Genomic DNA, 10,935 nt, shown 5'->3' on the forward strand with positions numbered 1-10,935 from the left:
TAAGTCAATGTCTTTATTTTCCGCTGGATTGTAGGTGTTGGGACAAGAATATCAGAGAAGAGGCGATACCTCTTCTCTCCCCGCTCCATATATTATCACTATGGTCAAGGTCGGCGATATTTCTCGTGTCGGGATGTAAACAGAAGCATTTTTCTTCCAAGTGAGAAGAATCCAGATTTTTATGGCTGAAAGACACAAAGGTTTCGAGTAACGACTTGAGAACCTCGTGCAGACATCAGCTGGAAGTTGGTGAGAGTATTTCACAAGTCATCTAATCTGGAGCATTATATTGTTGACTAAATTTAATTAAAATTATGCGTAGATTACATGTAACTCGCTTTTTCCTTGGTGCTGACGACTGAAAGTAATTTATACCAAGGAAGAAACAGGAAATCATCTCCTGTCATTGTTTTGTATGAGTAAATTTTCTATACTGTTAATTAAGACGAAGCTTTTCCGAGGGTGAGAGAAAGTGAATGGCAGAAGCACCCGAGTCGTCATCAGCTCCTGTGGGGAAAGACGACACGACAAAGGTACTGTAATAAGAACGAGATAATCTCTTGATGATTATTAGCAGTCGGATTATATATATATATATATATATATATATATATATATATATATATATATATATATATATATATATATATATATATATATATATATATATATATATATATAGTGATGAGTTTAATGCTAGTTAATTATATAAAACTTCAAGCAAACGCATAAGCTGATAATGTGAATTTACACAAAAATTACCATGTTATATGAATGATTCAAATAAACTCATAAATTCACATGAATATATTATACAATTTGCTTAAACCTGCTTATAACAAATTCAGAGTAACACTTTTATACATATGTAAAGTGACCAAGGAATGTGGCAATAGATTTCACGTTTAACAATATAAAACAGACATAGATTTCCACCAGAAGATTTAGACATGCGTGTGAGAATTTGGTTTTAACTGCTGCGAGTCGAGTCAGTTCTTGGTGAAATCCGACTTTTCTTATATTCTTTACAGAGCCAACCTTGTCATTACACAGGTTCGATGCTCAGCGTTTCATGTGATATGAGCTGTGTTTATATTCGTGTACTGCCTTTACGTTTAGTCTCGCAGAGGCAGTTTTTAATCTGTGAAAGTCGTGTTAACTTCAGACATTTGGAGATATTTTATTTGTATATATTTGTATATTCGCTTATAACGTTCCTAAACTCTGCTGAAACGCCTCTGTCCATCTCTTATCCTCGATATATTTTATTGAATATTTTAGAAAACACTAAAAGATAGATATATGTACCTCAATTATTAATAGTTGTTTGCTAGTTGGAAACGTGTATGTTTAAAGATTTTAGTTGTTGAACCAGAGAAGCGAATGAAAACAATACTAGCTGGATGGTAATATTCACCTGGAACTTTCTTTTACAAAAAAAAGGTAAATTATGAAGATGATAATTGACAGAGGGTTAGTGATATTATTATTTACAACTCTCACAAGTACTGTACCTCAATGTTACAGCGGCGAAGAAAATACTGAAAATATATTTAAAACAATTCTCGTTCATACTTGAAACTTGTCATAATTTGTTAAAAGTCGAACATCAAAAAGTGAGGACAATATTGCTGTTGCAATGCAAGTATTTACGCATTCGCCATGATGATCTGTAAGGCAGTGTGTATACATTCTTGACACTATTTTCATATTTTAATTTCGAGTGAAACATATTACCGAGGCAAATATTTGGCGTTTTTTTCTACAGAAATATTTTATTTCAGTAACATAAGAGACATGGTTTAATTTTGCCAAGTCAAAAGACATTTATTTCGCCCAGTCTGTGTTAACCCTCAGAGGTAAAGGACAACGAATCCTATACATATTTGTGTTGCAGGAGAGCTAATTACACCGTACAGTCGATTTAATATATTTTGACTTTATACTAGTTGAAGAGATTCTGCAGGTGTTAAATTTAATAAATAATCCCCACAAAACCACCTCATATTTGCATTTTCTGAGATAAATAATGTGGTCTTTAAAACTTTGTGTAAAAGTTTTAATGCAGAAAATTTCCAATTAGACGCAGCGTATAACTCTCCATGCTCCATGAGTCACACTAATGGCATGTGTTCAGACGAGGAATTTGTGTAATTTTCATGATCAAATCTTGCGTTTCATTAACTGTTTCTCATTATTCATTATATGAATTAATGAATTACAACTATTGTCTTTAGAGGTGTGCAATGACTTGGACTATACTACACTAGATATTGACACTAAGACTATTAATGTTATAGTCTGTTGATACTTTACATCAACTAAGGTTTTGTAAGCGTGTACTCCAGGTGAGTCCACTGTGTGTGTGTGTGTGTGTGTGTGTGTGTGTGTGTGTGTGTGTGTGCGCGCGCGCGTGTGCGTGTAATGGGGTTGGCTCTTACAAAAGTCTCCATTAATTACCCAACATAACGTCTATCGTTACTTCATGTATTTCACGAGTTACCGCTGACAGTTGCCGAAGCCACAAGTTAATAAATAGATTTTTATACACATTAAAAATCAGCTTTTCGAAAATACAAACCGACCTGTATATGAAAACGGTTCTATAAATAACCAATACAAATATTAATGAATAGCATAATAGTACCTAAATTGTATAACTTAATTTGGGTTTAGCTTGATTAATTAAATAGTAAAAGTCTTCTGAAGTGGTTGACCAAATATCACTATTTATGAACTAATTTTTATACAGTTTAACAAAAAAAAATTATATATATATCCCGATGTGGCAAAAATGTCAGTTACATTTAAGACTTAATTGGACGATAATCCCTAAAGAGCGTGCGCCCCCCCCCCCACACACACAGTATATAATGTGCCTATACAGTGCCTATACAGTATATATTTGTTAGTCTGTTATTACACTCTGTTATTGTAGGTAGAACCAAACTTCACTGCGTATATCTCTACATGAATATGCAGTATACAAGTGTGTTATAGCGAACAGTGTACCACGATGATCACTTTATTAAGCTAATTGAATTATGACAAATTTACCTGTCAAGTTTTTCGGCGTGTAAATATCGTGTAAGTGTTAAACGCTTCTTGTAATTTGTAAACTTGGTCATTATGTATGATCATGAATATCAATAGAGACTTCGTAAAAAGGTTGTGACTACTTTACCTCCAGAAATGACAAAAATACCCCAACACTACGGGATATTACTGAACATTATGTGGGCATTAATGACACAGACTGTCTTAAGGTTTATTTGGCTTCTAAAATCATGACGACTGCCTCAGGTATGTTGACTTTCTCAGATATATATTACGCTCATCTGACTCGTCATTCCACGAGTGATCAATGGAGTCTAATAATTTGGAGATCTCCTACCAAGAATCATTGGATATAGGAAGAGGTTGAAAATTAACTTTACTCGACGTTCAAGGCAAAGACTTGAACGTCCACACAACATAAAAAAAATTGTTCTCTCACGTACGTTCTCTTTATTAGATATATAAGGTAATTACTCATTCTATATAATAACGAAAAATATACTAAACCGTCACAGAGGCAATCGCTCACCTACCGCAATACACACACACACACACACACACACACACACACGGGGCCACCATGTGTCAGTTCGCCCAGGGAATAGTAAATTTCTTTGTCTTGGCCAAGTTTCATCACCCAGGTCTTAAAAAAGGATACAACACCAATTGCAAGTATCAATTTTTACCAATTATAAACACGATCAAATCCCAATTCAAAGGATTGTATCCCATGTAAAACCAACCCCAAGGACAGCCTTTGAAATAACTTTTAACCAATTTAGATTTTCATTACGATTTCAAACTACAGGTATATATATAAAGGTCAACTTCTACCCTTTTTATCACCTGACATTTGATGAAGTTCATTAAAGGTTAATTGGGTCGCGGACAAAACTCACAGCCAAACAACCTTGATCAATCTACGACGCTGCTACACTTACCTGGCAGACATATTAGTGCGGTCACCCTAAGACCAGTGACGACAACACCAATACAAAGGAGAGTCCATCTTTCTTCTGTCACAAAGTAAAAGTTACGGTGGATATTTTTCTCTTCGTCACCAGCTCGAGGGTTTCAGAAGAATATTTAAGATGAATATTTACCCCACGAATGATAACGAGACCTCCAGTCACAGAACCAAACCCTGCAGTAACTTTGATTTACTATCAAATAATTTTTGTTTATTGTTTATTAGTTTATTACTGTTGTAACTGTCAAGATTGTTAATAGCATCGTAAAAGTTTAATTTTCAATTTCGGGTTTTCACACATTCGACATTACTCACACGGCATAACCCCCACCCCCCTAACAGGCTGTGTGATATATCCTTCCTATTTGGGGACCTTCCGACTTGCAGTGTCAACGCATTTGAATTATTTACTGTACAGGTGATTCATGACTTCAAAATAATGCAACCCAACCCAACCCCAACCGAACCCAACCCAACCCAACCCAACCCAACCCAACCCAACCCAACCCACTAGTGAGACCCAACGTGAACAAAGTCATAACCCGCAGAACACGTGAACAGTGACGTTACGGGGATGTCCATGGCTTGGATGATCGACATAAACGCTTAAAATACCAGAAATCGAATGTTTATGAAGGTTCTTAACAATTTCGGCAGCTATTGGTTAGGTTAGGTTAGGTTAGGTTAGGTTATAGTGCAATTATCATCATTCTACTTCAGATATGATACTCCGTAATTCTCAAAATATTTTCATTATAAAGATAATCAAAACAAGTATAACATTGTTCCTTACACACCCACAAGTCCACGAAATAGAGTCCTTTCTATCAGGGCTTAAAGGACACAACGTCGATATTTTAACTTTTCATGAAGAATATGAGTGTGTGTGTGGCGGCCATTTATCTCACCGACGAATATCAAACACTACATTGACTCACTGATTATATGGCTGGTCTCCTACGTTTACTCTTACTTCTGAAGGTAAAGTGGATACAACTTTGTTCTCAAGCTGCTACAATAAGGAACACAGACTTAATAACGTGTAAATAGTAGCGCGAAGTTTTAAACAGACGACCAACTTGGCCACGGTCATTCATTATACCTAATTCTTGCATTTTAACTGGTTGGTTCCTACAGCCTCTCGTCCTAGCCTGTGGTTAAGCACGATGGTGATGGTAATTACAGAGTTTTTGCCGCTGGTTAATGACAGGATAATTCTGGCACTGTACCTGTAGGGCCACAGGTATGACTGGCACTGTGGTTTTCTTTACAAGGTTAAGAAATAGAGGGCACTGCTTGCGTATCTAAGTACATATTGCACACCTATTCTTGAGGTTCATTTATGTTTTATTAAAGTATGTCTTCATAATGGTGAAAATATTTTGTATAGGTATTACCGATGCTCATTACTTCAAAGTGTATTAAAGTTTTAAGATTAAGAAAAATAAAATATATATTGTACAAGATAAATAAATTAGTTCCAATAGTACAAATGGCAAAGAAACTGTTACTATAATATTAGGAACATAGTTGTGTCCTTTGGAGCAATCAAATCTTAATATGTCGCACTGTATTGAAAATATTGTCGGGATATAAATTATTTCTCTTGTTTTATCACAACACAATCCAATATTTGTTTTCTGTTTCAGTGATTTGTGGATTAAAGTAACGATTGAAATGAATGTTTATGTGTGTATGTGTGTGTGTGTGTGTGTGTGTGTGTGTGTGTGTGTGTGTGTGTGTGTGTGTGTGATGAAAGGAATATACAATAAAACCCCACTCGGCACATGAAAGAAACCCACACCTGAAACAGTGCATGAAAAACACATTAAACTGCATTTTTCAGCCTCTGTTACATCGAGCTCCATCAGGATGTATTCCAGCTGTGTTGAGTCAAGCGGCGTGGCGTTTGCTCTGTTGCTTTGGGAAAAACAAACGAAATTTTTTGCATTTACAGTTACTTACAATTTAAAAGCTCCAAGCATGACTTGGTTTGGTTTGGTTTTCAATATATATAGAGGAGTATCTTATAAATAGAATGTTATGTATTGTGTTATAATGAGTGTAAGTGTCTTTTATAAACACAGGTTGTAGGAGAGACGTGAAAGTATAATACAATTTGTGCTTACAGTACTGGGGGGGGGGGAGTTGTGTTATGGCCATCACCAACACTGTTACACGCCCCTAACGTCGTCATCTTGGACAAAATTCCATTATATTGTTTTCAAAGCGCCGCCCAGGGTACTAAAAATTGATGCTGCTCGCGGCGTAAAATTAACTTCGGTATGATGAATTTTGTCTAAAGGAAAAAAAATATATTTACCACCCGATTTTATAAATCATAAAATATCTTTGTAATTTGTTTCCGGTATTTCAACTGCCCGGGATATCAAGCACGTTCACCAATTTTAAGCTATAACTCTCACCTAAGCCCAGTTTATATTCCAAAATATAGAGTCGGTGGCACGAACATACACACAGCTAGCAAATAGCTGGCAATATAGTACATGGTAATATCAAGCTGAATCTAAAGTCGGTTTTAGTTATGAAAAAAAATATATACTATATTGTGTACTGGACGGGAGACAGTGTCCGTATTAAAGTCTACGGAATTCGCGCGCCGCGTTTAACTATGTGCTGGTCTGACAGCTGCAATGCTAGGGTAGTTTCCACTTCCTACGAAAAGTCCTTTCAAATTTTTTTTCTGAGTGTTTGTTATATATATATATATATATATATATATATATATATATATATGTATATATATACACACAATAAAATCACTGTAGGAGCGCGTGATCAGCATATTTTATTGTATATATATATATATATATATATATATATATATATATATATATATATATATATATATATATATATATATACACACACAATAAAATCACTGTAGGAGCGCGTGATCAGCATATTTTATTGTATATATATATATATATTATCATTGATGGGTTTGCCCTTAGGAAGCCTCAGATGAATAAGGAATATTATCACCAATGCGTATACATACTATACATCCTTATTTTTTTCAATCAATCAGATATTTCGAAGAACGTTACGTATTATTAATTCAATTTTACTGCTAATAATGATGCGATCTCTTATAATACTTCCCCTTTCACAGTGACGAAAGGATACACAGCAATTTTAAACAGGAAATGTGATGCATTTAAGAAAAATTTATTTTATAGTATTAGTTTGTCCTTTACTTTATAACTAATCTGAATAATGTGTGTGTGTGTGTGTGTGTGTGTGTGTGTGTGTGTGTGTATGTATGTATGTGTTCACGAAGACAAGTGACGCTAATGCCGGTAATCAAGAAGTTTGAAGTGGTTCATCCGAATGTAAATTGAAAATAAGTCTCTTTATGCCTCATTACGCAAATTTAATGAACTACTAAATCATGAGCGTAACTAAACTTTATTATATGTCCGACTTTGCGACGAAGTATTCATATGTTTTTTTCAATGTGTCGAATTTACCGAAAATATTTTTACTTTCTCGTAACAATGTATTTTTTTTTAATTATGATAACAAAGCAAAATCCATAGAAATTATCCTAAGGATAGTAAAGGTAATTCAACTTATTAGAATGTATGACACCAGAAAATTATTAGCAAAATATAATCATTCGCTCTCTCACTTGTTACTATAAGTTAACGTTTAGAACAAATAGCTATCGTACAATCGCAAGTCATAATATAGAGTCTTCAGAAATGTCTACATCAATTCTCAGGGAGTAACTTATTGGCTCACTTACTTCCCATATGGGTGATTGACTGGCTGGGTTTTATTATATAACTTTTATCTTATAAAGTCTAAATATTCTTACATGCAAGATGAAGACAAAAGTCATGAGACTCCTCAGTGTAAGACCGTCTTCATCATCCAGTTTAATATGAGTGGAATAACATCCTTCCTTTCTCTCTATTGAAACACAGGTATTCATTTAAGAAAGTCAATACGCGTGACACAGACGAGCCATTGTTGTCAGGTTGAGCAATACACGAGTTTCCCTGTAACCATTATTGTATCAGAGTCTTGCTAACCCACTAATATTTCCTGCCTTGGTCCATAAGCGTTCCAGGACTATATATATATATATATATATATATATATATATATATATATATATATATATATATATATATATATATATATATATATATATATATATATATATATTTATTATTTTTCTCTCTCTCAGGTCAGACAGCTAATCTGGAGTAAGGTTTTGGTAGCCTGAACAGTGACGATGTAATCTGATTTGATGATTCTAAATTGTATGAGAAATGCTATATAATTTTGATATTTGTGCTCAGAGCAGCAGTTCTAGGTCCTGCATATTCCAGATTTGGTAAAAAACAGGAGAGATCGTTTCCTTCAGGATCAAGCAATGTTCTGGTTTCCGTGACTTTAAATCCGTGGACTGCCGCTAAACAGGGCCAGCTAAGACATACATTGGTTAACACTTCCCAGTTATTTAGAGAACAGTATATCATCTCCTGCTACAGTCTGGTGATGATAGAACAGCAGTCACTGTTTCTTTCCAAGACTCTGTAGGGATGGAATATTCTCATGGCATTTTCTTCACCGTGTTTCATTAAGTGACGAATACATAACTGGCCGACTGATATATATTGTTTTGACATTACCATGACTACAAGGCTGGTTGTGAATGAACGATTTACGCATTTCTGAGACTGATATTTCACCCAGTTGAAGTCTGCGTGGCCCTTATCACGCACAAGAGAAAGACTCCGAGACACACACACACACACACACACACACACACACACACACACCCCTTGTAGCTGCCCCGAATAACAAGACATCTAGCCAACTAGGGGATCCTCTACCAGATCCTGATACATGGTAATGGTGTTATTTCGTCGACGCTTAACCAAGACCAATGGGAGTTCCTAAGCGAAACATCAATACTGATATTGGCACAATTACTGAAACGCACGGGAGCAAGCTGCGTCTTGCCTTGTGCTGACAGAATCAATCGGTCAGCCTCGGTCCGTGTGTGTGTGTGTGTGTGTGTGTGTTAACAATCACAGACCTCTCCCACCGAATCCTGTTTACCTCTGTGACGGCACTACAACCCGACGTAACTTTGTTAAGTGTGTTAGTGGCGCGGAGGTGAACAGTGGAGGCACAGTCCCCGAGGCATGGTCGTGGTCTCTGTGTTGCCTGCATGATTTACTCAAGCAACAGCACGAGTTTGGCTCACCGTGTGCTTCTTTTCTCCCTTTCCTTCTGTTTATATTTTATCTTTCTTTTCCTCTCATTCATCTGTGTTCCTCTTGGTGTGTGCGTGTTATGCCAAAGTCTTCGTTCTATTCAATAACCCGGTAATTACCCCAGAACGAAGCTATTTTTCCCAACCATTTACAGATTCACTCCCATAGATTATTTTCAATAGTCTTACATTACATATCAATATAATTTCCTTCTATCAATCTCTTTTTACATCAACACTGTACCTAACATCACAACTCTTCAATTAATTATTTATGCCATGTGTATTAAAGGCGCACCATTCATGAATAAATACTATATCTAAATACGGGAAAATAGAAGTCAATTTCACAGTCTTAATGGGTGCTTAGAGACGTAGATTACACTGACTGTTTAATAGTGGAGCTAGTCACAGGACTTCTGTATTAAACTAACCCTCACCTGGTCTCTATATCACCTGTTATTTATTGCCTTATATCAATGAAATAATAATAATTCTCTCCGTCATTATTCAGGTATATTACTTTAGTTGGTGTGTCCCATTCTTCTCTATGTAACCAACACTCATTAAAACTAAACCAAACAAGTGCTAAGCGGATTACAGTGGTTGCGGCAGTACTGTATCCGGCGGAGCTATCAATGTTAACCGTATGTAATGAACCCAAACATACACAAAAAATACCACTTTATCAACAAGGAGTTGCCAAGGGAATTTTAGAAGCTATACAGTGAAGTGTGACAACAATGAGGATGACAGTCACGTGTTAAGCTGCCAACTCTGACAGGAAAAAAAACCCTGAAGCCAAGTAAATTGGAACTTAGATTAGATAATTTGTAAAACAATTCCCCATCCTCATCTTGCTGATGTTTCTCTCCCAAATTGATAAGACGTCTAATGCATTTGGAGAAGGCTGCAACTTGGCCAAATTCTCTATGACCGGAAATTCCCCCACAGCATTATTTGGGTGTTGACTCCCTCCATCTTACCTTGGTGGAGGGACACGAAGGGACCTTGTTCGGCGACACACACACACACACACACACACACACACACGAGTTAATACAGGAACACAACCACACAGGCATGCCCTAACACATCCTCATACTAAAGCTCAAGTTCCACCTACATGCTGGAAATTAAACACATATTCACGGCATTATAAATGTTGAATGGATATTGTCTTATTATATTAAAGATTTCATTACGTTAAAATTACCGAAATAATTCACTACATTAAAAATAAAATCTACTCCAACAGCCGCATAAATAAAAAAAAATCTTTAAAGTAATATCATGAAAACAGTAAATAATGGCTGTTTTTATTTGTTCAGTAAAATTAATTAAACTAAGAGTAATGCATGATCGGCAAAGGGAATACCAAAGGTTGTAACTAACTTTTTTTCATAAAGTTTAAATCGTGTTTACAAGCGAGATACCCACGTGAACGCTCCGAGGTGTCATTAACCTGTAGCTGAACTTCCGTCATCAACCCACTACCTTGCTCAGTGTTTATAACCCTCGCTTGTCCTTTCTCTTCACGTGTGTAATATAAGACACAACTTTCCCTTTCTGTGTGTTACAATATGACTCATTCAACTTTCTCTTTCTGTTACAATAAGACTCACCCAACTTTCTCTTTCTGTTACAATAA

Source organism: Homarus americanus, unplaced genomic scaffold (assembly GCF_018991925.1).
Source record: "Homarus americanus isolate GMGI-L3 unplaced genomic scaffold, GMGI_Hamer_2.0 scaffold40856, whole genome shotgun sequence".
Taxonomy (NCBI): domain Eukaryota; kingdom Metazoa; phylum Arthropoda; class Malacostraca; order Decapoda; family Nephropidae; genus Homarus; species Homarus americanus.